Consider the following 26,058-nt stretch of genomic DNA (forward strand, 5'->3'; position numbering starts at 1 on the left):
GAGCTTAGATTCTGTGATGGCCTGAAATTCCACTCAGGTTTGAGAATTGTACTGCTAATTGCACTATTAGCATTTTGCTGGTCTTGCTTAGCAATTTCATGACTGTGCCTAGGTCTCAAAGAAGAAAGAAATGGGAAATGTGGATAACTGCTCTTTGGCTTGTTCTTTATAAACTCCAGGGAGATATTAATCTCTCACTCTATTTTTTTATCATAATTTTTTAATAGTGCTAATGGAAAAAGAGGGCACCATAGTAGGAGTTTCGTGCTGCATCTGACAGTATAAATGTTATGGACCATTAATTGACCCAAGGGTTTAACACTTAAATTAAGAGTGCAGACAAAGGGTGGAGAAAAAGAGCTGGCTGAGAGAAAAGAACATGGATGCAATATAATATCAGTTCTGACGACTTGCTTTAAATGCTCGTTCTGAATTTTGAGACCTTTCAGTGGGTTTGTGACAGAGTGATTTCAGAGGTAGCACAGCAACAAAACAAAGAAGAAAGGTGAAAGGTGCTTGGAACAAAGAATGGGAACTTTCAGAATAGAAAGTATTGTGAAGGTGCTATCAGAATCTCTTAAAGATTTGGAGGTCATTTCGGAGCTATAGTGTACAGTGAAACAAAAGCCAATGTAAAAAATACCTCAACCATAATTCAGCAACATCCTGGATCCCAGAAAAAGGACCAGTTTGTTTTCAAGGGCATTCAAAGGATATAAAAAATTTTCACTGTTCTATAACACAAGTGTAATCAGCCTGGAGCAGAAAAAAATGTGGAGAGAAGGAGGGAGGAAGAAAGGATGTGGCAGAAGGGAGTGGTGGAAGGAAGTCAAGGAAGGAAGGAAGGGCACTAAATCACTGCTGCGTTTAAACTCCAATTGGCAACTAAATATTCCCTTCCCTTCCCTTCCCTTCCCTTCCCTTCCCTTCCCTTCCCTTCCCTTCCCTTCCCTTCCCTTCCCTTCCCTTCCCTTCCCTTCCCTTCCCTTCCCTTCCCTTCCCTTCCCTTCCCTTCCCTTCCCTTCCCTTCCCTTCCCTTCCCTTCCCTTCCCTGAACTTCCCTTCCCTGAACTTCCCTTCCCTGAACTTCCCTTCCCTTCCCTGAACTTCCCTTCCCTGAACTTCCCTTCCCTGAACTTCCCTTCCCTGAACTTCCCTTCCCTTCCCTGAACTTCCCTTCCCTTCCCTGAACTTCCCTGAACTTCCCTTCCCTGAACTTCCCTTCCCTGAACTTCCCTTCCCTTCCCTGAACTTCCCTTCCCTGAACTTCCCTTCCCTTCCCTGAATGTCCCTTCCCTGAACTTCTCTTCCCTTCCCTTCCCTAAACTTCCCTGAACTTCCCTGAACTTCCCTTCCCTGAACTTCCCTGAACTTCCCAGAACTTCCCTTCCTTGAACTCTTTTCCTTTTCCCCCTCTATTCCTATCCACAGTGCTTCACCAAGCACCTTATTTTATAAAAAAATGGAAAGATGATGTTCTCAAATAATGAGTTACACGAACAGGACTTTTGATACACAGTCAATCAAAATGAAGGCTCAGTAAAGAAAAGTTCAATATAATCATGCAGAGATTGTATTTTTCTTTCTTTTTCAGACTTCATGATTTACAAATGTAAACCACAAAACACAATAAAACTTATCAAAACTTTTTAAAGCTATTTCATCCATTTAAGAATGATGACATATATGACCTGCGACCCACTTGCCAGGCAAAAGAAGAAAAAATACATACATCCCACCTTTTCCATACAGAGAAAAAAATTCATAGCATTTGCAAATGTAAGACTAAACGAATTTAATTTTTAACTGTCTTGCAACATATACACAAACAGCAATAGAAGGCATACGCATATTGAGTTGTTTTACTATGGAAATCATAAACAACATACCTTAAGACTTAGAGGGTCCAAGTCCTGGAGACAATCACAGCACCTTTGAAAAGAAAATTCCTTCGTTAAAACTATTGAAACTAATTTAGTTTAGGATAAAAGTCATTGTCCTCTGAAAGCTTTTGTTTATCACGGTTTTCAAACTCCTTTATTACCTAGCAGCCTGCTCCTGTCTGATTTCCAGCTACCTTCAAGAGATGAGTGCAATTTGTTCAGTCCCTCAGTTCCTTTTTTGAGTTTCCCAAGAAGTTTCACTGTACTATCCAGTCTTCCTCAGTCCAGCCTCCCTTCCTGGATTTACATTCATTCTGTATTATGAAGCCTAGCAAGAAACCTTTCTAAAGCAACTATTTTATGAAGTAGGTATCAACTATATTTTGTAGTCCCTCTGCAGCACCGTTTACTGCAGCAGCAGTTAACCAACAAACTGTTCAAGAATAAATACTAATCTCTCAGGTGACAGAAAGAAAATACCTAGCACCAACTTCTTACTCAGCTTTTCTGTAATGAAGGAGAATGTAATGACTGGACCTTTGGTTTACCAGTGTCAGCACATTGGACAAAGCGTTATAGGCACAGCACTGGGAACAGTTTATTTTGCCAAGGAACAACTTGATAAGCCTTTTCTCATCCTAACTTTTGTTTTGCACATGTTAGGTGAATGTCATCACACACGCTCATACTCTGTTGTATAATTGGAACATATCCTTTGCTCGTCTATTTGTGCAGTGATTTCAGAAAAATAATAAAAATTATTTTATATAAGTATCTTACCCCTTGAGTTCAAGATATCAAAGCCCCATTGACTAACAGACAATGCCAGCATATTTTTTTCTGAGAGAAGATACTTCTGTGGCAGTGTGTGCTTGCCATCCCTTGTTCTACCCTAGATATATATTTATAAATATATACTTATACTACTGCAGATCTATACAGACTTGCATATGTATGTATATAGCATTGGCACATATTTTTTAAATATTGCCTGAAAATATTTGTTTATCCCTCATCCCTTTGAAAATGTCTTCATAAAATATCAAACTTGCCATATCCAATTTTCTGTAAGTGTGAATTTACCTTCCCCCCTTGAAATATGATAAAGCTATAGTCCAAGTACTCTACTGTTACTGTATTATAAAGCTTGCCTTATTATAATATAGATAGTAGAAACATCCTATTCACCCAAATTTCACAACTTGATATGTTTTATAGCAAAATATACAGTTGTATGGGGATGATCCAAGACATTTCCATTATGTTCATATCACTAAATGGTCTCCGTAAAAGCAATCCCAATGGTCTAAGACTCAGAGTAACCTTGTCTCTAAAGCAGTTGTTTTATTGGCTAGCATAAGTAGCTCACCTTTAACAACATGTTCTGTGTCTTATTAGAGATAAGTTCTGATATTTTGGTGTGCCAAAATGATAGTTTTCTCATTAATTATATATTTGTGTGTACAGATAAACACGCCAGCAATTTACTTAACTTTAAAGACACTGAAACTCCTGACAAATATTTTCAATTGCATTAACCTGCATATAAAAAAAGTAAATTTACTTTTTTTACTCTAAAAGTAAATACTTATCTTTAGACAAGTATTGTTGCAGAAAAATAAAATTAAAAAAATACAAAATGAAACAGCAACCACCCAAAGTTAAAATTTACTTATTTGAATCAATTGTCTCAAAAATGAACCTCAAAGAAATGCATTAAATTCAAGGAAACAGATCTTCCTTCTAACTGGAATGATTCAGATAAACACACTGATGTTTGAAACAGTATGAAAAAATTCCCTCCAGCTATGAAAAAAAAGCACTTGAAGAATATAAGTTTTTAGCTTAATTTGAACTTAATAGAATACATTAATTTATCACATTGTAAGCATAAGGATTATCAAGTTTATTCTATCAAAGCTTTCTTTCTGCTGTACATATGACAGGATTCTGATTTTAAGTGAGTATTCCCAAACAGCTCCTTTGCTAATGTTCTTTTCAAGAATCCCACAACTCTTATTTCATGATACTATCTACAAAATGCTTTTCAATCATTCAGTTTGAAATCGTGGTTCAGACTTCAGCTGATGCAACAGCTAATGTTAAAAATTATTGTCAACTTGGTTTGTACTTTGCCAAATTCAATACAGAAAAAGATTACCAATGACCTCACAGGTCCTGATCCTCCAATTACTGTATTTTTGACAATGATATATTTCTTGGATTGTTGACAAAACAACATTGAAGCCAAGACTATCAGCTCCATTAATCACTGATGAGAAAGTACCCTACATTCTTCAGTGATGACTACCCTGCATTTCACTAAGGAACAGTACTCGTTGAAATGTACATATATTCTGAAACATTTATTTGATTAAAAAAAACCCCACAATTTTCATATGCCTAGAACAATCTCACAAGAGACCAACATACTTCATGTACCTAGTCAATTTATTTCATCTCAAGAACTAATTAATTCACTCTCTGGCACAGTTTGTTCAAATGCAAAAATAGAAATTCTGATTTGTAAAACAAAAAGATACATATATCAACACATCAGGTGGTGGGATTAGTTTACTCTAAGGAGCAATGAGCTATGGACTGGATTTTCTTTTGTCTGCTAGTTATGATTGAATAGCTCTTAGAAACAAAATTATGCCAGTGATGGAATTGAGACATTGAGCTTTGCATCAATGACAGAACAAGATGGACTGTGATGAATCATAAAGTATCAAAAGTATGATGGTTCAGTTGGTGAAGGATTTACAGCCTATGGTGTTAGGTTATGGTTAGAAATTTCTCTCAAGGGTTGTCATGTTATAGTTCTAGTGCTCCCAGATTTCAAAGAAGCCCTCATTCTCTGCTGAAAGAGCAGCTTTTGCCACAGTTGCCATTTTGCTGATCCTCTGAAAATCTGGAAAGAGTGATCAAGTTAAGGGGCTTGTGTGCATACACAGTAGAGTGAAGGGGAAAATCAAACTGTAGCTGCTAAAACTTGGTAATTTGTGACCAAAAGATGATGTGGCATGGAGGACAAGAAGGTCCAACTGCAGAAGAGGTTGAACGGTTTGGACAGAATAGGAGTGACAGGACAGAAGGACTCTCTATAAGGGAGTGAGGTTTCCCTTGGGAAGGAGGTACATTGCAGAGTTGTCTTGCAACAATCCATCACTCATGGACATAAGTGCTCAAAGGCCGAAAGCCACCATCAGGAAGCAGAACTGTGATGGAGAATGGATCCAATATTGAGTTAATGTTCATGGGATTGGTACCACTGAATGTGTACATAAGGAATCAACTCCTGATGCACCTCTGCATACACCAGGAAGAACAGCTTATGGTGATAAGACTGCCCAGTGCACTGTACATTAAATCTTCTGTATTAAAGCACAAGCCAGTGTTTAATTCAGCTCAAGGCATACAGTAAAATTTTCCCAACCAGAGACTTGTGAATTAGTGGTTGAAAATATACAGATTATTCCTGCACAATTGACTGGACCATAAACATGGTATTTCCACACAAAGGATGGGTTTATCTCACTCGCAGTTATAATATAAAACTATTTTTAATGTGATGATTAAGCTCTTGGAAGTTTCAGGTACACTACAGATCTCTACTGGGTTATTCTGTGAATATTTATTAAACATGTTTATTTTGGATTAAATTTTCTCATATAAAATCAAAATATATTGTGTACTCAGGTAAGTACTTTTAATGCATCCTATTGTATGAACCAGAAGGACAATATTAATTTCTCTTAATATAATCTATAGACCTTGCTATCTACACTGAAAATAAGGGAGAATCACCCAGCCTGCAATAGTCAGCTGAGTGAGCTATAAAAATAAATTTCCTTATCTAAAAACAATTAGGAATGTAATATTGAAAGCACAGTTCTCACAATAACTGAGGTAATTATTAAGCTTGTTCTGTATCTGATAGACAAAGACTTTGAAAGGAAATTAAATCACTGATTTCTTGTCCTAGAGTTAGATGCCAAATGAGATAATATAATTACAGATGAATGAATTTTTATCCTAATTTTATAACTAAAATAATATCTAGCACACACATTGCAAAAGCAAGGAAAATCAGAAAATTTAGCATTTATTTCAAGGAATAACAGTGGATATTCACTTTGAGCAAATACAAAGACTGGTGCAGTCTTGCAGCTACAGGGCAATGAAAATTATTCAGCCCCACAGGAAAATTTCTCACGAAGTTAAGCATGCATCACCAGGACTCTCTAACAGGAATTAACATCACAACCACAGAAGGAATGCACTGATGGCAGAATGTGCTTAGGAAGGCACATAATCAGCAGATTTCCATGCTGGTCACATCACATCCCTTTTTATTCTGTCCTGCCTTAAATAGCATTGGCTTCTTTACCCATAGAAAAGCCTCCATCATTTCTTCATTCTTAGTGGCATAGTCACATGCTTCACTGACAGCTGCTTCTTGTATTTTAAAAGACCTTTCAAGTGACAATCTGATTGTCATAGGAACACGTACATTTCCTGACATGAGGATGAGAACAATGTAACTAACCTGTTGCTACTAAATGGAATAAAAAATTGCTATGTTCCTCCACCTCCTCTACCACTAAAAAATTCCATCTTTCACTAAGAAAATTGAGTCTGCATAGTCTTTGATATGCTATAGATTGATTTCTGCTGAGTTAATCATAGCATTAATACTTAAAAGCCAAAACTTACCTTAGTGCTGACAACTTTGTATTTAAATCAAGGTTATGGAAAATAAGAGTAATGAACCTCATAGAACTGAAAAAGCATCCAAAATAGTAGCAGAAAATTAAGCAAAGTCAAATCCGTCAAAACAACAGTAGAACTTTTGAAATTCATGACTTTATCAGAACATGATATGCCACTGTGAACAATTTCAGTTCTATGGAAATTTTTTGAGAGGACAGTGATGGAAATTTTGCTTAATTTCTACTAAAATTTGTTTGAGTCATAGCCACAAAACAATACCTGAGGACCAAAGGAGGAGCTGACCAATTTCTCTTGTGCTGTCTATATTGTGCTTTGGGTTATCACGACTTTAATAAAATGCCAGTGCAGGCATAGCAGTGCATTTCAGCCACTAGACAGCAATACATTCAGGAAGGATAAAGGCCTTTTGTGCACGCAGGTGTCCCTTACAGGCAATAAGCTTTAGCTCTTCATGGAAAGACACAGGATTGTGCAGCAAAGTGTGAGAGGTAAGGTCTGTGCTTGTGTGAAGGAGCTGCACTAGGTAGAAGATGCTCACAGTGCCATAGCCAAGATCACATTGCTACAGTCAGGTTTGCACAATGCTCTCTAGTGGAAACTGTTTTCTTACAGCATCTGTTCTTTTCTTATATTTTATCTTTTAAATAAAGTAAAATCCAAACCAATTTATTAAACTTTTTCTTCATGCGATATTGTAGACAACACAAGGCCATAATAAAAGTCATCCACTATAAAGCTTTTTCATAACACTTTTCAGCTAACCTATTTTTGAGAATATTTTTACCAGAATAATTTAACTGTAATTGAAAACATGTCATTGAACCAGGAACTTGGAGGAGGGCAACAAATAAACTTCCATAAGCTGTAGTATCCTGCACATCCTAAAATGGAACAAGTAAAAACCAGAAACTAGAAAATAAGTGTGCCAAAAATGCAGTTAAGAAAAAGGCTTTTTGAAGTGGTAAGTTGCTACAATTCCCTACTGACCTTCAATTTACACATTCTGCTAACACGTCATACTAGGCCAGTTTAAACTATTCAAAAGGAATCCACTGTACCTTTCTTGCCTCCTTTAACATCATCCCAGAATTCAAGTAGTCTATTTGTACGGGCTGGCTGCTGTGATGGGAAGTAAAATCTGCTATTTATGTTGCAAACTAAAAGAGTGCCATAGCCATAGTAATACTCTCAAATGGAGATATTCCTCTTACTTACATATTTACATAATTTAAGAGAGCAGTAAATCTTTGAAGAGCAGCTGTTTCTAGGATATCTTGTGATTCTGACTCTACAAGTGCTGTCAGAAATACATCCTGCTCAGTTGAACCAGAGCTTGATGCGCACCGACGCATACTTTGAGATTGTAAGAACTACCAAAATTTAGAACCACTAAATGCTTTGTTGTCGGTATGAATCTTCTCACACTATGTTAAAAACCATAAGTAAATTGATGGATTAAGGTGCACCTGGCTTGAGAGTAAAGCAGGTTAAAGACAATGCTCTCCAGCAGCTGGATATGAGAACAGTTTCAGCAGTGTGTATCAGCGGGGCTAATATTTCAATTGTTCCTCCCCAAGTCCATATATAGCAACTATACTAACAATAATTCTGCCACTCACAGGTTTTCTGGTAACTCCAGTGTCTAAAGACAGTTTAGAAAGAGCTAAAAGAGCTATGCTTCAAATTCTTTTCACAGCAAAGATTTCAAGTACTGGTTAAAAAGATTTTCAACATCCTATCTGTATGTTCCTTTAGACTGGTTCAATCAGATATTATTAGGAATGCCATTAGGGATTAATGAACAGGGAATAATGATGACATTCAACAGTAGTTTCTGAGGTTCCAAAGTTTCTAATTTAGAAAAAAACCCTAAAGCTGTATAAATGTTCCTTCTCTTTCAACACAGACCTCAAAGCTGAGGTCTGTATTAAGTGCAAGCTGAAATTTTGCTTAGCTGTAACTGCTTGTATGTGTCAATCAACAGACCGGCTGGCCAACAGCCTTGATATAACTAGTTTAAAGCAGTCTGACTATAAATAGTTTTGCTGACTCAGATCAGTCTCTCCACCTCTTATCTGTCCAAATCAACATAAGAAGAATATGAATATGGGTTACTCACACCTCAGCAATTTTAATTCTGTTCCTTTTTGGACTAACTCAGTACAGTTGGATTCAACCAAATATAGCTGCTGAAAGAACATGAATAACAGTCCTAATAGCATTTTGCTTCAGAAGATATAAATAAGAATACCTCTGCTGCAGGCAGTTTAGATTAGCTGAAAATGCAGCCAATGTGGACTATCCTAGAATGAAGAAGAGTGCAGAAGAAAAATAAAAAATATATTTCCTGTCCTGACATATTTTCAATTTTATACACAATTATAAATGCATACCTATTTCCTTTTTTAAAAACATTTCAAATATATCAGGTGGGAAGGGACCCACAAGGATCAAGTCCAGCTCTTGGTCCTGCACATGACACCCCCAGGAGTCACACCGTGTGCTTGAGAGCATCATCCAAACACTTCTTGAGCTCTGATATGCTTGGTGTAATGACCACTTCCCTGGGGAGCTGTTCCAGTGCCCAACTACACTCTGGGTGAAGAACCTTTTCCTGATATCCAAACTAAACCTCCCTCAACACAACTTCAGGCCATTCCCATTGGTCCTGTCACTGTCACCACTGAGAGAGATCAGTGCCTGGCCCTCCTCTTCCCCTCACAAGGAAGTTGTAACTGCAGTGGGGTCTGCCCTCAGTCTCCTCCAGGCTGAACAGACCAAGTGACCTCAGCCACCCCTCAAGGCCCTTCTTCACTGCCCTTCTTTAGACACTCTCTACTGGCTTTATATCATTTTTGTATTTCAGGGACCAAAGCTGCACACAATGTTCAAAAAAATTTTAATTTTTTTTCCTGGGAGGAGAGAGACAACATGAAATTATGATGGTAGAAAAGGCTGCAGCAGGCAAACTGAGCTAAAATCAGGCACCAAATTAAGTAGTTTATTTTTACTTACTGTCCTTATTTCATGCCTATTGTTACAGTATCCTTTCAGGAAACAAGCTATTTTATACTCAAGGTGTTTTATTGAGCACAGAATGAAGAACAGAGAATTGCTACATATTAATCTTAGCTCTGTTTCTTCTCACATAGTTTGGACTAAAACATTTTTTTTCCCCCTCCATCATCATACTAACAACAGAGGTTGCCTTACCAAGCCCTGAGAGCCCTGTCCATGATAGAGCATTAGTTGCTAGTGCCCATGGGAAGAAATAATCCCACTGAATCCCCAGATGTTCTCTTGAGTGTGATTTGGGGCAGGGGAATTTAAAAATGAATGAAATAGGCAGAGAAGATGTCATTGTAAATAGACATTGTCCATTTAAAAAAAGGGCCAGGTCCATTTATAAAAAGGGCCCTAACTGATTGATTTTTAGGACAGATTCTCCTAAGGTGTAGCCATGCCATTAATTTGAGTCTGGAGCAATTTTAATCTAGATATGTGTACTCTCAATACCCAACTCCAAATGAAGTAAAATATGTGCATATTTCAAAATGAGAATTATAATGCTTCAAATTCATATGATGTTATCCAAAAGTGCTCTTTGAAATCAATATGACAATTTTGAATAGTAATCTGTCCCTATTTTCAGGCTACCTGACTGTACTTAACAACCCCTGTATTACTAGAAAGAGATCCTACAACAAAAAAAAAAAAAAACCAAAAAAACAAAAAAACCCCCCATTTCTATAAAAAAAACCAAACCCACCTTACACCTATAACATATTGACAATATGCTTCACTAATCAAGCTGAAGTTGTCTGGCTTCTGACAGCATGGAGCTTGAGAAGAATGACAGTTTAAAATAACCAGGACAACTTAAAGACACAGACTATTATGTTAAAACTTGCCCACACAGATAAACACTGACTTTATAAGATTTGAAAATATTAGCTGAACATGTGAAAACACTCAATCCTCCTGAATGGACTTTTTTTTGGACTTGGAAAATTAACTGCTTTTTATAAAAAATGAATTCTCAACAAATCAACACAAGGGTGAGATTGACAGCAGTTGGCATCCAAACTACAGCTACAGCTGGAAGCAGTCCAGCAAAGTATTTTTCCCTGGAATGAAGAGAGCAAATAATGGACAAAAACTCAAGAACATGAAGAAGGGAGACAAGCAAAAATGGTGAATAAAATAAAATCAGTCTTAAAAGTGAAACTATCCCCATATTGTAAACAACACAAGATTTCAATTTTAAACAAATAAGCTCTCAGAGAAGAATGGGGATGGTAATGTGCTAAAGGAAATTGTTAATAAGTGATGAAGTACTGGAATTATCTGCCCAGGGAGGTGGTAGAGTCACCTGGATATATTTAAAGGGAGATTGGATGTGACTGTCAGTGCCATGGTTTAGATGAGGTGTTAGGGGATGTGTTGGACTCTGTGATCTTGAAGGTCTCTTCCAAACTAGTGATTCTGTAATCAAAGTTCATTACCACCTGCACCTGAAGAGCCATTGTAAATAACTTCAAAGCATTCACAAAAAGAATTGAAAAAGACCATATTGGTGAATGAGAATTTCTATTATTAACTGGCATTATTAGAAAACAATAATAATTCATTTAACTAGAAAACAATATTTGAAAACAATAATAATTCATTTAAAGACAGTTTCCTAATTAAAATTGGTGAACAAGATTATGATTGATCATTGTTGATTGATCATTGATTGATCATTATTATTGATCATTGTCTTCCTTGGAATGCTGATTTCCCTTTTTAAGAGTGACGTTCCTGTATAAATATTTATTTAGAAAGCAACCAAATGTAGGGGGATTTCCAGGGAAGGTATATATGTTTTCCTGGAGACAAAGATCAGAAGTATACAAGTGCAATTAAGTTCATTACCTTCATAGAGGAAGATATATATATACATATATATATAAATATATATATGTATATATATATGTATATATGTATGTATGCACAGATTCTCCCACCATACTACATTTTTCCATCTTGCATGTGGTAACCCTCCAACTATAACGCCAAAGAAAAGTTACTAACTCTGTATTTATGCCTCATATCCAAGAACACAAGGCTGTTCCAATACAGCTAGTGCGCAAGGCTGCGTAAGAAGAATAACCCTGAGCAGGACAGTCTCGCTGTGAGGAGCATGCACCCCACCATGGGCCATTCCAGCAAAGGGTGCAGAGGAGAGACCCTGCTCCCAGGTGGTGCATGGGTCACTGGGCTGCAGGGGAGCACAGGTGCAGGTGGGGCTGCAGTGCCTGCTGTGCAGCAGAGGATGGAGGATTGAGAGTGTGCATGGCCCCAGATGCCAAGGAGGAGGTTTGCAATGCTCAGAACCTGTAAGGCAAGGTGCTGTGTGTGCAGCTATGGGGCTGTGCAACTGCGGTGTCTTCCATGTGAGTGTGTGTGTGTGAATGGCAATTGTATTTCTTAGATTTACCACAGAAGGCTGCCTGAAAATTTGCAGGTGTTTACTAAGCTTTTAAGTGTTTAGTATTGTGGGTTATATGTCTTTTTTGTTGATATTGATACCAAATATATAATTCACTGACTTCAATTTATTTCTGTGCTTTTAACACAAACAATTTTGATACTGATTTAAACCACTTCAGCAGAACAATTTTTTTCTATATTGTGCTATTATGTCTTTCTTTTATTAGAATGAGTTAACTTGAAACAAAAAGCCCACACTATGAATATACACCCTGTCTTAACAGCACCTTCAATACAACAAGTGAAAATATAATTTGCTCCCCAACCAGACTACTATGTGATTTCAGAGACAGATACTTTGTCCTTTGGAAACTAAGTGTAATGGTAATGTTTCACGTTTGAAGATCAAGTATATATTCCATCAGTGACTGAATGGTGTGCAGCTGTTACACTGATAAAAGCCATTAAAAGAATAATACAGCTAAATAAACTTTTTGTCATTCTATTTAGATCCTGTGTACATTTATAGGTGGTGTGTATATACATACTCACTAAAATTTGACATTCTCATAATAATACCTAAAACGAAGGAAGCCTGGAGATGAATAATTAAAATTACTAATAGAAAATTAATTTCTTTAATGTCTTCAAATAAAATATTCCATGTAGTTACAGATAGAGTTTTGTTTCTTTTGTATTGTCATTTTTAATGGTATATGGCATATGTTTAAAACCAAACTTGCAATTCAGCTTATCAAGAAAAAAAAACCAACTTAGAGTTGTTTTATACTGTGTTTACTATTCTTTTTAGTGGATTACTACTGGCTACCATTTGCCTGTGATATTACTAATTAGTGAGAAGCACTGAAGTTGAAATGAGGAATCACTACATTCTGATAACCAAGACTAACAACAGGAAGTGCAAATAAAATTATTTGGGAGCCCTATCTATAAGAAAAGACCTTAACAAGAAGGTGGCATCAGCAAAGGTGGATGCAACCCAGTTACAAGCCAGTCTTTTAAAGGAAGCAGGAAGAGGGTTTATATCAAACACACAGCAGAATGCAGTTCTCTGGAAAACTGATGAAGGCAAACATCATTTAAGTGGAAAATAGAAAAGTAGAAGATATGTTAGAGAATAATACTAAGTACAGTAATGCTTTAGAAATAATAGAGATGAATGCAAGAAAAAAATAGAATTGCACAATATGTCAATTCCCATTCCTCAAATGTTACAAAAGAAGTTGACATTGTTTAATAGAGCAAATGAACTATGCTTTGAGGTTTTTAGATGTTTTTAAATACAAAAATCCTTTGATTTACATGGGCTATAAATCTCACATTTTTTTAGCCAAACATCTACTCTTATTGAAAACTGAACTTGTTTCTTAAAACCAAAAGAAAGCTTACAGAATGCTCTTAGATTACAGGGCAAATGACATTGAATTTTTAACTTTTTAACTAATGTTGTTAGATTTTATGTTAAATGAAAATATATTCTGTATCTGAAGCTTACAAACATAGAGTCTACCTCCTTTGTTAGATATCTTGAAATGCCACTTATACTTTGTAATGTGATTACATAGGATTTCTCAACACAGATATATTATATTAAAAATCAAAGAACACTTAAATCAGTGCCATCTGTGGTACAGAAGGCTAATCTGATTAAGAATTAGTTTATTTTACTATAATTAGCTCATATAAACTATAGCAGCATAAGAACTAGTGTAGACTAATAAATAAGTCCACACTAGACTAGTAAATAGTCTACACTAGGTGGTTCAGAGCTTAACTTGGCTGATGAACACTCCAAGAGCTCTGAAAGCACTTTTTATTATGCAGGGAGCAAATGGAGTGATCATATTCCAAATGATATTTGGTTTATTTGCCATCATGCATCATGCTGAAGAAAATGAAATTAAGGTTGTGGAATTCAATTCCTATTTAAGGAAAAAAAATCATAATAAAGGGATGCTGTTTATTATATATTTGCTTCACATGTTCAACACAAATGCTGTAGTAAGATGACCTTACAGATCATTACTATTTATTTTAGTAATAATCTACAAAGCACATAAAAACAATCCAAGGTGATCATGTATCCCAAAATGATTTTTTTACACTGGAATATCTCAAGGACAATAATTCTGCTGAATTAAGAAGGATACTGACAACTCCTCTTCTAAATGTCAGCTCTTACATCTGGATACTTGAATATCTCTATGGAAATCAAGATAAAATGTATAAATATTTATTAAAGAAAATAGAGTAGGCAGGAAACAGAACTTGTTTTTTTCCTATTTACCCTACTTAAACTAATTCCCCTGGTAATCACTGCTGCTTTTTCACTCCTGGAGTCCTCAACTTTTTCCTTCAAATCCTGCAATTTTTCACCCTTATATCTCTTTCTTAGATCACCATGCTTTTTTTAGAATTCTTACAACACTGGCTTCTGTCTAACTCATGGAAGACTTACATATACCACAAGGTGAAATAAAACAGAAGTAAAGAAAAGTTCCTGCTAATAAGGCTCTTAAGACACTAGACAAGAATAGAATTATTTAAATGAAATGTGATGGTTCAAAGAAAACATTTTCTTTCTTTTTTAATTTTCTATTTTAATTCTGTTCTTAAATTTGCAACCAAATTCTGTCTTTGAAATACCTTGGCTGAAACTTCTAAAAGCTGACGGTGCTTAACTGGATCTGTAAACACCAATAGTTATAGAGGCTGAAATTGAGGCAATGTAATCCTTTTCTTCAACTCAAAGGGAAGAGTACAATTGTAAGGTTAATTAAAGTCTTATTTTTGAGTAAGCAGTTAAGTACTGCTTTAGTTCCAATTGACTTTAGTTGTTATAATGTACATTCATAAAAGTCCTTAAGCAGGAGTGACTCACTGAACTGAAGCCCAGAAGAAGCACAGTGTTGACACTGCTAAAGAGTACAAAAGCAAAAACCTTGTTGTTAGATAATTTATTACAAACTATTTATAGATCATTAAAGATGGCAAAGAAAGCCAAACTTACTTGAATCTCCAGTTCCCATTTGATATGTAATTATTTTCATTCTCCAAAATAACTGGGGAGAATTTTTATGCTACTGAAAAACTGATATGAACATTTTATTTACACTGTTTTTCTTTTGCAGGAAGCATGTTATAAAATATCACCATATTCAGCTCCTCAAGGAGAGTGCAGGGGTGAAGAAAAAACATCTCTTATTCTGACTGAATTGTTAGCAGAAGGGGGTATACCCCCTGAATTAACAGGCCAGTGACTTCCTCTGACACCCCCAAAATGTGATAGATAAGCAGTGGTCACCTACCTGTATATAAGATATGAAGTTAATAATGCACAATGAAGAATGTGTGAGCATAAGCTTCAGTTCCCTCTTGAACATTAACTCTATATGGAACCTTACAGAGGTAAGTTAGTGTCTTCCATCAGTTAGTACAGGTAATGGCATGACATGACTGCTATGAGGGAAAACTCAACAAAGATAGGGGAAAACTCAGATAAAATGGTAGCAAATGTCTGACAGCTAAGATGGGAATACAATACAGAAATACTGAATGGAAGAACTAAAATCAGCAATAAGTGTGAAAAAAAATCCAAGATGGTCTAGTATCAAATACAATTCAAGGCACTACCTAGGTAATTACCTCAGTATCGCCCTTTTCTACATGTATTTCAAAAACTCACTTTTGCCTACCACTCTCACTCAACTGTTCTCACTCATTATTTGTTCCAGAGGGACACAAAACCCAAGACAATATTGTTTCAAAGCATAAAATTTGGACTAGACACAGCAGATGACTGTGAAGGAACCAAGGAGAAGGAGGTGAAGGGCCTTCAGCCTGCAGTTGGCAGTGCAGTTGAGGACCAGGTGTCAGGTCTGTGGTTCCACCATTAGGAACACTACAGTTACATTTCACCGTTTTGTTTTGATGTTCTCAGGGTTTGAGAACATCAAAGCACCTATTTCACCTGTTTCATTTGCTCATACGAGAATTAAAAGCTGTAAGGAAGAAATTCTTTCAAGCAGATTTGCTATCAAATCTGGTACCAGTGGTGGCCTGACAGTAAGCACCCACAAAAGCCACTCACTCACTCTCCCCTGCTACACCTGGGGAAAGGACAGAAAATAAAGGGTTCAGGAGTTGAGATCAGGACTGGGAGAAAACACTCCAAGGGCAAAACACGCTCAATTTAGAGATACAAAGTCAGTTTATCACTAACAAAATCAGGGGAGAATAATGAGAACCAAAATTAAGCCCTTAAAACCACCTTTTTTTCCCCAGCCCCTCCCTCCTTCCCACCAGCTGCACAGGGGGTGGGGGGCTGGTCAGTTATCACACAAGGTTTTCTTCTGCTTGGCTCAGGGAGAGGAGTCCTTCCCTTGCTGCACCATGGGCTCCCTTCCCACAGGGGACAATTCTCCATGAACCTCTCCAGCACAGCTCCAATCTCACAAGCAGCAGTCCTCCCATCCTGTGGCATGGGTCATTTGTCCATGTGGTGCAATCCTCCAAGAACAGGATGGGAGCAAGGAGCCCCCTCTCCACAGGTCTCCCACTGGATCACAGCCTCCTCCAGGCATCCACGTGCTCCAGCATGGGCACCTCCATGGGGTGCAGGTGGATCTCTGCATCCCCCATGGATCCCCACGGGCTGCAGGGGCACAGCTGCTTCACCATGGGCTGCACCACGGCCTGCAGGGGAATCTCAGCTCCAGTGCCTGGAGCAGCTCCTGCTCCTCCTTCTCCACTGACCCTGGTGTCTCCATGTTATTTCCCTCACATGTTCTCATCTACTCCTCTTCTCTGGCCAAAATTAAAATGGTTTCACACTTTTGTTTTGATTTTCTCCTTAAATCTATTATCACAGAGGCGTTACCAACCTCTCTAATTGGGCCAGCAGCACACCCATCTTCAGAGCCATTAGGGATTGGCTCTGCTGGGTTTGGTGGAAGCTTCCAGCAGCTTCTCACAGAAGCCAACCTCCGTGCCTTCCCCCTGCTATCAAAAACCAGGCCATGCAAACTCAACACAATATGTTCCTCTTATTCTAGTAGCACCACACTTGTGTTTCTTAACAAGATCCCCTCTCTAGGTAGGGGAGTGGTATTCAGTACTATTCAGTGTTTATCCCACTCATTTTTCCAGTGTGCTTCCATTCAAAATATAATAACTCTTGCTCTAGAAACAAAATCTCCATGGCCTGACAATATTACAGAAGGCCCACAGAAATTATGTAGATCAGCACAGAAAAAGAAACTGGTTGAGAACTAGCATGTCACACACATGGTAATGTAATAGTATTTGACTTTAAAAACTCTCTTATATAATTCTTTAACAAAGAAAAGAAAAAGAAGGATCCAATAAATTCCTCGATTCTGAATCCCTTCTTGGACTATGTTGCTCATATTTGCTTTTGAAATCCTGTTAAACTGCAAAGTGATATTTATAGCTAAATGGAGGGTTTGAGAACATCAAAACACCTCAGGTAAGTGCTTTCTGTTGGATTAAATTGCCAGGAGGATTCAGTTCTGCATATTTTCTCATTTGTTTTAAATCCTCTAATATTACGGGAAAGTTGTCGACTAGCCTCATTCTACAGATGAGAAGTTTTATGAACTTTGATTAAAGTTATGATATCTGTACATGGCGAATGGAGTGGTGATTGCAATAATAATTCTCACTTGGATAGAAGCAGTGGATTGTGGTTATAAATCTTGGCTTTGACTATATCTGCATAATAAAGTGTAAGGGAGCCTACAGTCTTCTGAACATTTGAAATGGGGATACTTTCATGAGGAAAGAAAAAGTAATAAAAAAGTCCAAGCTCATAATCTAGTGGCACTTTCAAGCTAATGACATTTACATGCCTGTGTGGCACTTATAATGCAGGTATACTAGATAATTTTGAAGGTCCATTCCAACCTAAGCCATTTGGTGATTCAGTGATACTATGATATTAAAGTTTTTAGAAACCCAGAGATTCAGAAAAATATTTTATACATAGATTTTAAAAAATCAAACCAAATCAAAACAACAAACCCTTAAGTACCACCCTTCACTTACTTCCAAAAGATGCAAATAATTGATTTATGAAATATTATGTATATTGATATATTTATGAATAATTGTATTCATGAAAATAAATACCTTCTCTCTTCACCCTCTGTTTTGAGGTTTTCCCATCTCTCTGGCACAAAGACTGCCTTTAGGAATATGGTCCATAGAGCTTCCATTACCACAGGAGGAAGAGGCTGAAAAACTTGGCTTACAGAACTGTGTTTTGCCTTGTGATTAGTGCAGTAAACAGAATAAATTAGTGAATTTCAGATACCTCCCATCCCTCACAGCAGAGGATTTAACTTGCTATGTTTGCTGAAAGGGAATGTAGGACATCATTATGTCTGCCTGATGAGGAAGAAGGATCTTTGCATTTTGACCTAACTGTGTGTCAAAAAAAGAAGGTAAGAACTAAGACTATTTTTAGTTGGGGGTTCTAATTCTTCTTGCCAAGCTGTAAAGTACAAGATTATTTTCCAGACTACTTTCATAGAATGTAGAAGCAGTCCCTGGAGAACTGAATTATGATTCTGCTGCAATTATGGGTGATATGCCTGTCTTCACACTATGCACATCTGTGTTAATTGCCATCAGATCCAAAGCTGGAGGGACAATCTAGAGTTACCTTCCCAGTATTGCACACAAGGATTATGGAATGACAAATATTTTAAGTTATTTTTCTTCAGTGATATAAAAGCATCATAACACTGCATTTCAGGGAAAGCCAGCTCTATCTCCATGAACACTAGCATGGTTGAGAGATGTTCACTGGAAGAGAAGAGCAATTGACGATTATTCACAAGAAGCAACTATAAAAAAGTGATGCAACAAGCTGTAAATTAGCCAAAGTCCCCCTCCATTTCAGGGATTTTCAGTTCAAGAGTAAAGGAGGTATTTCCTAGGTCAATAAAGGCCTTAATGAAGGGCTTTTCTAGAATTTTTGTTTTGTTTTGTTTTGTTTTGAAGATAATGTTTTTTTATAAAATATAGTGAACAGATAAACATTTTGGTCACTTTGAACATGCTAGGCGAGGTGGCTACAAACAGATATTTCAGTCTACAATACAAAAGAAAAATACTTCTTGGGAAGCATTCTTCTTAAAGAATCATAAAATGGTTTGAGTTAGAGGAGTCACTTGGTGATCATCTAGCCAAACACTCTCACTGTGGGAGGAATGTTTCACTAGATCACATTGCTCAATGTTCCATCTAACCTGATCTTGCTACTTGCAATGATGTGGCACTCACAATGCCTCTGATTTTTTTTTTATGTCCAAACTAAATTTGCCCTCTTTCAGTTTAAAACTGTTGCTCTTTGCCCTGTCACTAGAGGCCTTGGTAAAAAGTTGGGTTTTTTTTAGTTGTTTGATTGGTTGGGGTTTTGTTGTTGGGGGTCTTTTGTTTGGTTTAGTTATGTTTCTCCCGTGTCTCCTTTATATATTGAAAAACTGTGATAACATCTCCCTGCAGCCTTCTCTTCTCCAGTCTGAATAAACTCAATCCTGTCCAATTTTCTTCATAGGAGAGATGTTTCAGAACTCTGACCATTGTTGCACCCCTCTTCTGGACCCAGTCTAACACATCTGTGTTCTTCTTTCACTGGGGCCCCAGAATGAATTCAGGTAGGATCTCTCCAAAGCAGGGTATAGAGAGACAGTCAACTTCCTTACTGGCTGGCCACACTTCTTTTTGTGCAGCCCAGGATACTGTTGGCTTTCTGTGCTCTAAGCACATATTGCTGGCTCTGTTGTAGGTTCAGGAGGGCCAACTATTTTCGTTATGCCTATAACACATTTAGAATACTGGATTTTGCCATTTATTTCACTGGCACTCTTTAGCAGTAATTCATGTCAACAGTAATTGCTGTATGCCAGCTTCAGTTAGACATATGATCTGAAGCTTGCCTAGGGATATAGGAAAGATTTCTTCATATTTATTTTCAGAAAAATAATGAAGAACAGAGTAATAGAACGTTAATCAGAATCATGGAAAATGTTACGCTTAAGAATAGGGTGATATCACTTCATAAGGTTATAACTCTTTGTAGATTATTACAGAGTTATAGAATGGTTTGGGTTGGAAGGAACCTTGAAGATCATCAATTCCAAACTCCTACCATGGGCCACTAGGCCAAGATGCTCAGAGCCCTTAACCCCCTCTATCATCTAAAGATGTGAGGGAGATCAGCAAAACTGGAGAAAGCTGCATGATTTATTAGTTTGCTCCAAAGTAGGAAACTAGTCATAATAGAAGCACTTCTCCTTCAACACATCAAATATTTTCTTATTAATAATTTGGATTAATAGCCATCTATGAATCAATATTTTGTTATCAAAGTAATAGTCAGCAATCTCCTTGTATCAGAGGTAACTTTAGTAAGATACACAAAAATAGAGTGCTGCCAGTGGTAGATAAATTTTCTTCCCATTAGTTACATTTTCAAAACTAAGTAGGGAATGTTTGAAACTCTTGATGAAAGAAAGACTATCAATACTGAAATCATCAGTAGGCAAACGATTAAAGGATTAAATACTTAATTTGAACCAGTATCAAAGATCTGGATGCTTATGTTTAGTTTCTTTATCTTCATCTACATTTTCTGCATCTGTAAATTTCCTGAAGCTTCAAGGGTTAAATTATCATAAGGCACATTACAAGGAAGATGCATCAAGAAGTGCCTGAATGTGTCTTCACAACAAAGAGTGAACTGCAGAAAAATGTCACCTCTATTAAAAAAAAAAAAAAAAAAAAACAGCAAAATACATGTGATGTTATCTATACCATAAGGCTGCAAGTTCAATCAATTCCAACTGGATTCAAAGGAATGAAAAGATACTATTTATTCACACCAACACTTCTTTGTTTAAAATATATTTTCCTTATTTGCATTAAGTTTTCAATGTTTTACTTCCTGAACCTATTTAGGTTCTGTATAGATGCTTAATTCCAAATTCAGGTATAAATTTTGGTATTTCAGGTATAAAGTCCTATCTGACAGGAATTTAAATAGAATAAAGTTAAGGACTTGCAAGCCTGAGCTGATTAACTACACATAAAAAAAAACAAAACTAAACAAACAAACCTGAACCAAAAAGACCCCTTAAAATAGCAATCCTTTCATTTGAAGCAAATTTAAAATGCTATATGAAGTCTTTTACCCTATGCTACAGAATATGGAAGAAAATAAAAATTCTTTGTTCAAGTAGCTGGCAAAGGTGTTTCCTAGGACAGGAAATTCAAAGGGCTCCCTATAAAGAATCAAAAAAGAATTAGCAGGTAACAGTGTCTATGTTACAAGAATGAACCTAAACCAGGAAATGTAAATGAAAACAAACTTAACAAAAATGGAATCTTTGGAATAATGGAATAATGTTTTCTCCAGCAGAAGACAGTTTCCAATTGACATTATACTGCTTCGACTATACTGACTTCCTTGAAAAGTTCATTTTGAGCATAAATCTCATTCCAACATTTTGAACCACTGTATAGTAATACATATGTTCCTATTTAGCAAGGCTGAGAAGAGTATGCAGCACTTCTGCACACAAAATAATGAAGGTTTTCAATTTTTTCAATTGAAAAAAGAAGGAAGAAAGTGAGGAAGTAGAAATCAAGTATGAAGATTTCTAGGATGGCCTGGGAGGATGCCAATGCTTTCAATGACTTTTCTTTATCTAGTTCATCTGTCCTGTCCATCACCCTGACAAACACTAATCGCAGGTGCACACTGATTTCCAGCTGGGAACTTCCACAATTGTACTTCTTGATGATCTAAGAAAGGCCTTTGCAACAGACCAGCTTTTGAAAGAAGCTGCTTTATCATGGATTCCATGATTTGCTCCAAGTCCTATAGCAGCAAAGTCCGAAAGAAGACTATTGCAAAGTTACAATTTAGACAGGAGAAACACAAGAGGGGATGTGCTCCCTCTTTCATTCCATGTGGGTACAGACTGAAGAATGGCAGAAACGTTGGCTTTGGAAAGATGAAGATGGTGCTATACAAAGGATACGCACCCATGGAGATCTCATTCCCGTTAACTGAGTATGTCATTGAGTGAGAAAATCCATTATCCACTTTTGCATTAAGGAGCATATGAAGTCTTGCAAGTTGTACATAATGAAAAAAATCTATGGACCCTTGGAAATTAGGGTTTGCAGAAAGTGATAAAAAGTGAACAGGTTATAACCATGTGAATAGTGATCAAAGTCCAAAGAAATTACAACGCCATTTATAATCTTTAGTTAGGCACTTGGTCACGTTCAGAACTTCGGAAAATATACTGGCTTTGCAAGAGACTAGGGAACTACTGATAACATTAGCAGGATCTACAAGAACGCTAACGGTCCAACCATTCTAAAATTCTTACTAGCACAAGTCCTTTTCTCTAAATCCACTAAGAACATGTGATCTACTAGAAAATTTTACTCGTGGTGGGATGTTTTACACTCAGAATCAGAACAGATGGTGAGATTTGAGAAATAATCTCAGCAAAAAGACACTGCTACAGGTACAGATTTCTAAGCCTGCTTTATTTAAAGTCATCTTCTGGGGCCAGAGTCCTGTCTGGTGTAGATCATCATTAATCCATTAATTTTTAGTTATTTAATCTTATCATGTACTGGAATTAGAATTATTTACAGTTAAAGCTGTGGATCTTTTGCTGTCTTTCATTTAAAACAGAAATTAAATCTCCAGACATTTGTAATGAAATGTTGCAGGAACTTGCAATCAATTTTATGAAAGGCACACAGAAAGATGGTGACTTTCTAGAAAAAAGGCTTTATAGAGGCCTAGAAAAAGTTGAGCACATAAAAAAATTCAGTGAAGGAAGCCATCTGAGCCATCTTCTCCAGTACAATGAATTAGTAATGAATGAAACAGGGAGCCAGGAACAAGTGATTGCAGAAAGCAAAGCATAGTCCCAGCTGTCAGTCAATCAAATGAGGCATGAGCTAGAATTGTCCTTTATTGCAAAAAGGACAAATAGGAATATATATTAGGAAGAGGGATACACAAGTGAAAGAGAAACACAGATGAATCTGAAGAAATCAGGGAGAGATGATGGATAAGCAATGTTTTTGGAAGAAAGGGCATCAAGCAAGGTTGAGGTGTGTGCAAGATACAAGCATCGGGACATTGGTGATGTCTTAGAATAGAAGGGAGGCTTACAACAGACAAACATAACAAGTAGCAGAAAAAAAAAAGAAAAAAATCCTGAGCATTATTTCCTTCCCTAGAGAGTGAAAACAAATTGCAGAAGCTAACCGAAAATTTATAACCTGCTAATATCTAATGTAATACCTTTTTCATGCACAACTACAATTATGCCAAGCAAAAGATGAAGAGTCATAATAAGGGAGCTTGGATTATGGGTAATCTGTCTTAAAGAGCACCCTGCAGAGTGAGGCAAGTATATTTAGAGATGAATTTAAATCTGCACAATGACTGGAGATAATTGTCCAGGTAGCAGCACAGACCATACATGACCAGAAAAACAGGTAGCAAATAGCAGTCTATTAACCTTTTTCAAAACATGACAACAGGACAAATATTTGCCCATAGAGATTCACCTCTATGGGCAACATTCTCTGCTAAAATAGACTAGGGTTATCACCAGGCTACTATTGTTATAAAAACTGGGGGAAAAAAATAAAGCTAATGTATATCACCTTTGTGGGCCTTTCAACTTCTGGAGAAAATTTATAGTGCATTACTTTCTCAAACGATATTAAAATAAGTACAAATGAGCTACAAGGACTCAAGTATCAAAAATTAATAATGCCCCCTACCTGCTTCAAACACTTGAAAAAGATTAATTAAAATAGAGCACTGTATCTGTATATATCAGTATCTGAGAGTGTGAGTAGATAAATCTATTACCAAGCAAAATTTTCATATAACTGCCTTGAGGCTGCTGTCCCTGTCACTACCTTCACATCCTATAATACCATAGGTGTGCAAAAATAAATATTGACATTGCCCATACCATTTCTGTTCTGTTTTTATGACCTTCTGTATCAAGACTGAATACTTAGATAATGCTTTCTACTTGTGCTAAAACTTTCTTCTGTAAATTTCTTTTCATTGTACCTGAGCTGCAATTTGATTACAGCAAATGAAGTGCCTTCCCCACCCAAATGACCACATCTCTTTTTTTTTGTGATACACCACTCACCCCTCATTTCTAATCTGAGTAACTTCCAAGCCATATATCCATGAGAAACAGAAGTGCAACGCACACAGTACTCCTATGATGTAAATATACATATAAGAAAATGCACACACACAAATAACATGTATATAGAATAGACTTAAGATACAAACATATCTATGTCTATGCCATCTATATCTATCTATATCTATCTCTATCTATATATCTGTATCAATTTCAGTCCAGTTTAAAATAGCATAAAATAGCTCCACCATATGTCCCAGGAGAGATCTGAAGTATGAATGATTTGAGACAACCATGCATCTTTTGCACCTTTTTTAAAAATTTCATAAATTCCATGTAAGTTATTACACCCTCCTTCACTGGAAAAATCTTTCTCACAGTGATGCAATTTTTAGCACTGGAATCTGGAAATTTTTTTTCAGTTCTGCCACTGCCACTCACACCTGACCTTTGGTACATTATGTTACAATTTTTTTTGTGGTTCAGTTTGCTGATCTGCAAAATGATATAACTATATCTCTGTTGCAGCAAATGGATACTCTTGCATAATGATATGGCCATAGATGAAAAGCAATATCTAGGAATATCCTGCGTAGCTAGTTGCAAGAGCAAGTGCAATGAAAGGATTAAGGCTGGCTAATCACATAAGTATTAACTCTGTTAAAGCCAAAAAGCAATAAAATTATATAATAATAGATTATGGAAATGCACTTTTGATAGGACATGAATCACATACCATGTATTTAATTTCTCCTAAAAGTGGAACAGGAGACAAAGCAGATTTTACAGCAACTTTGTTATGGCTAGTGAAGATATGGAAAATAACACCAGGACAGAAGATTTTTTAATTAATATAATACAGTCTATACATTGAAAGGCACATTTTGCCAATGCAATTAGCAGATACTTTCACTCATAAATACCCACATAAAAATGCACATTTCTAAAAGGAAAATAATTTTAGAATTGGAATCTTGTTTTGGCATTTCAATATTTCTGGTCTTTTTGCTCTATTTTTTTTTTTTTGACAGATTTTATGATGCTTTTCTCAAGATTACCCCTTGGAAGCTAAAAAAAAAATCCACTGAAAGACTTTATTGAGAAGCTTGTAAGCGCTAAAAGTTAGTTTTTAATTTTTAGACATCTATTTGAAATAAATATTTAATATATATAAAATCTGTACATAGTAATAATACTTAATTTAGGCAATTTTTCTACTACACCCAAAATTAAAAGTTCAAAAAGTTAGTATAATGTGCTAATTGATACTCTGTTGCTGGACAGAATACAGCATATAATTACAGATGTAATTCTGTATAAACAGATGTTCCTAAATCATAAAAAGAGCGTTTAATAACTCTGGAATTTTATTATTTTCACTTTCTTGTCTCTTTAAGTAAATGGTAAATTTTGGAGTTATTAAAAGTATTTATAAAAATTTAACTCCATAGCAAACACCACAGGAAGACATTGTTTCAATGCCTTGAAATATTTCAAAATCAGATTTATAATTAATTATTATTTTGTGCTGGACTTTCCAATTAATTATTTTTTCTTTACTATTTCCATGATCTGATATCTATTCTCTGAACTAATTATTCTTTTCACCAGATTTTTTACTTTTTAAAACTAGTCCCAAGACTAGTTTAATTGTTCAAGAAATTAAAACTGTCAGGTGACCTTTATTTTTACAACTGATATGATAT

The 26,058-nt window shown here is 36.3% G+C and overlaps 1 protein-coding gene across 5 annotated transcripts in view; it reads right to left on the bottom strand.

The window, feature by feature from the left end:
- LINGO2 (leucine rich repeat and Ig domain containing 2) overlaps positions 1 to 26,058 on the bottom strand; it is a 484,582-nt gene that overhangs the window by 175,377 nt on the left and 283,147 nt on the right. For all 5 annotated transcript variants that reach the window (XM_071424531.1, XM_071424533.1, XM_071424529.1 and 2 more), the window contains one exon: positions 1,890 to 1,932. The gene's annotated coding sequence lies outside the window, so the exon portion shown is untranslated. The remainder of the gene's footprint in view (positions 1 to 1,889; positions 1,933 to 26,058) is intronic.

The sequence above is a fragment of the Agelaius tricolor genome, unplaced genomic scaffold (genome assembly GCF_023055355.1).
Source record: "Agelaius tricolor isolate 1412-34295 unplaced genomic scaffold, bAgeTri1.0.p SCAF_4, whole genome shotgun sequence".
NCBI lineage: Eukaryota > Metazoa > Chordata > Aves > Passeriformes > Icteridae > Agelaius > Agelaius tricolor.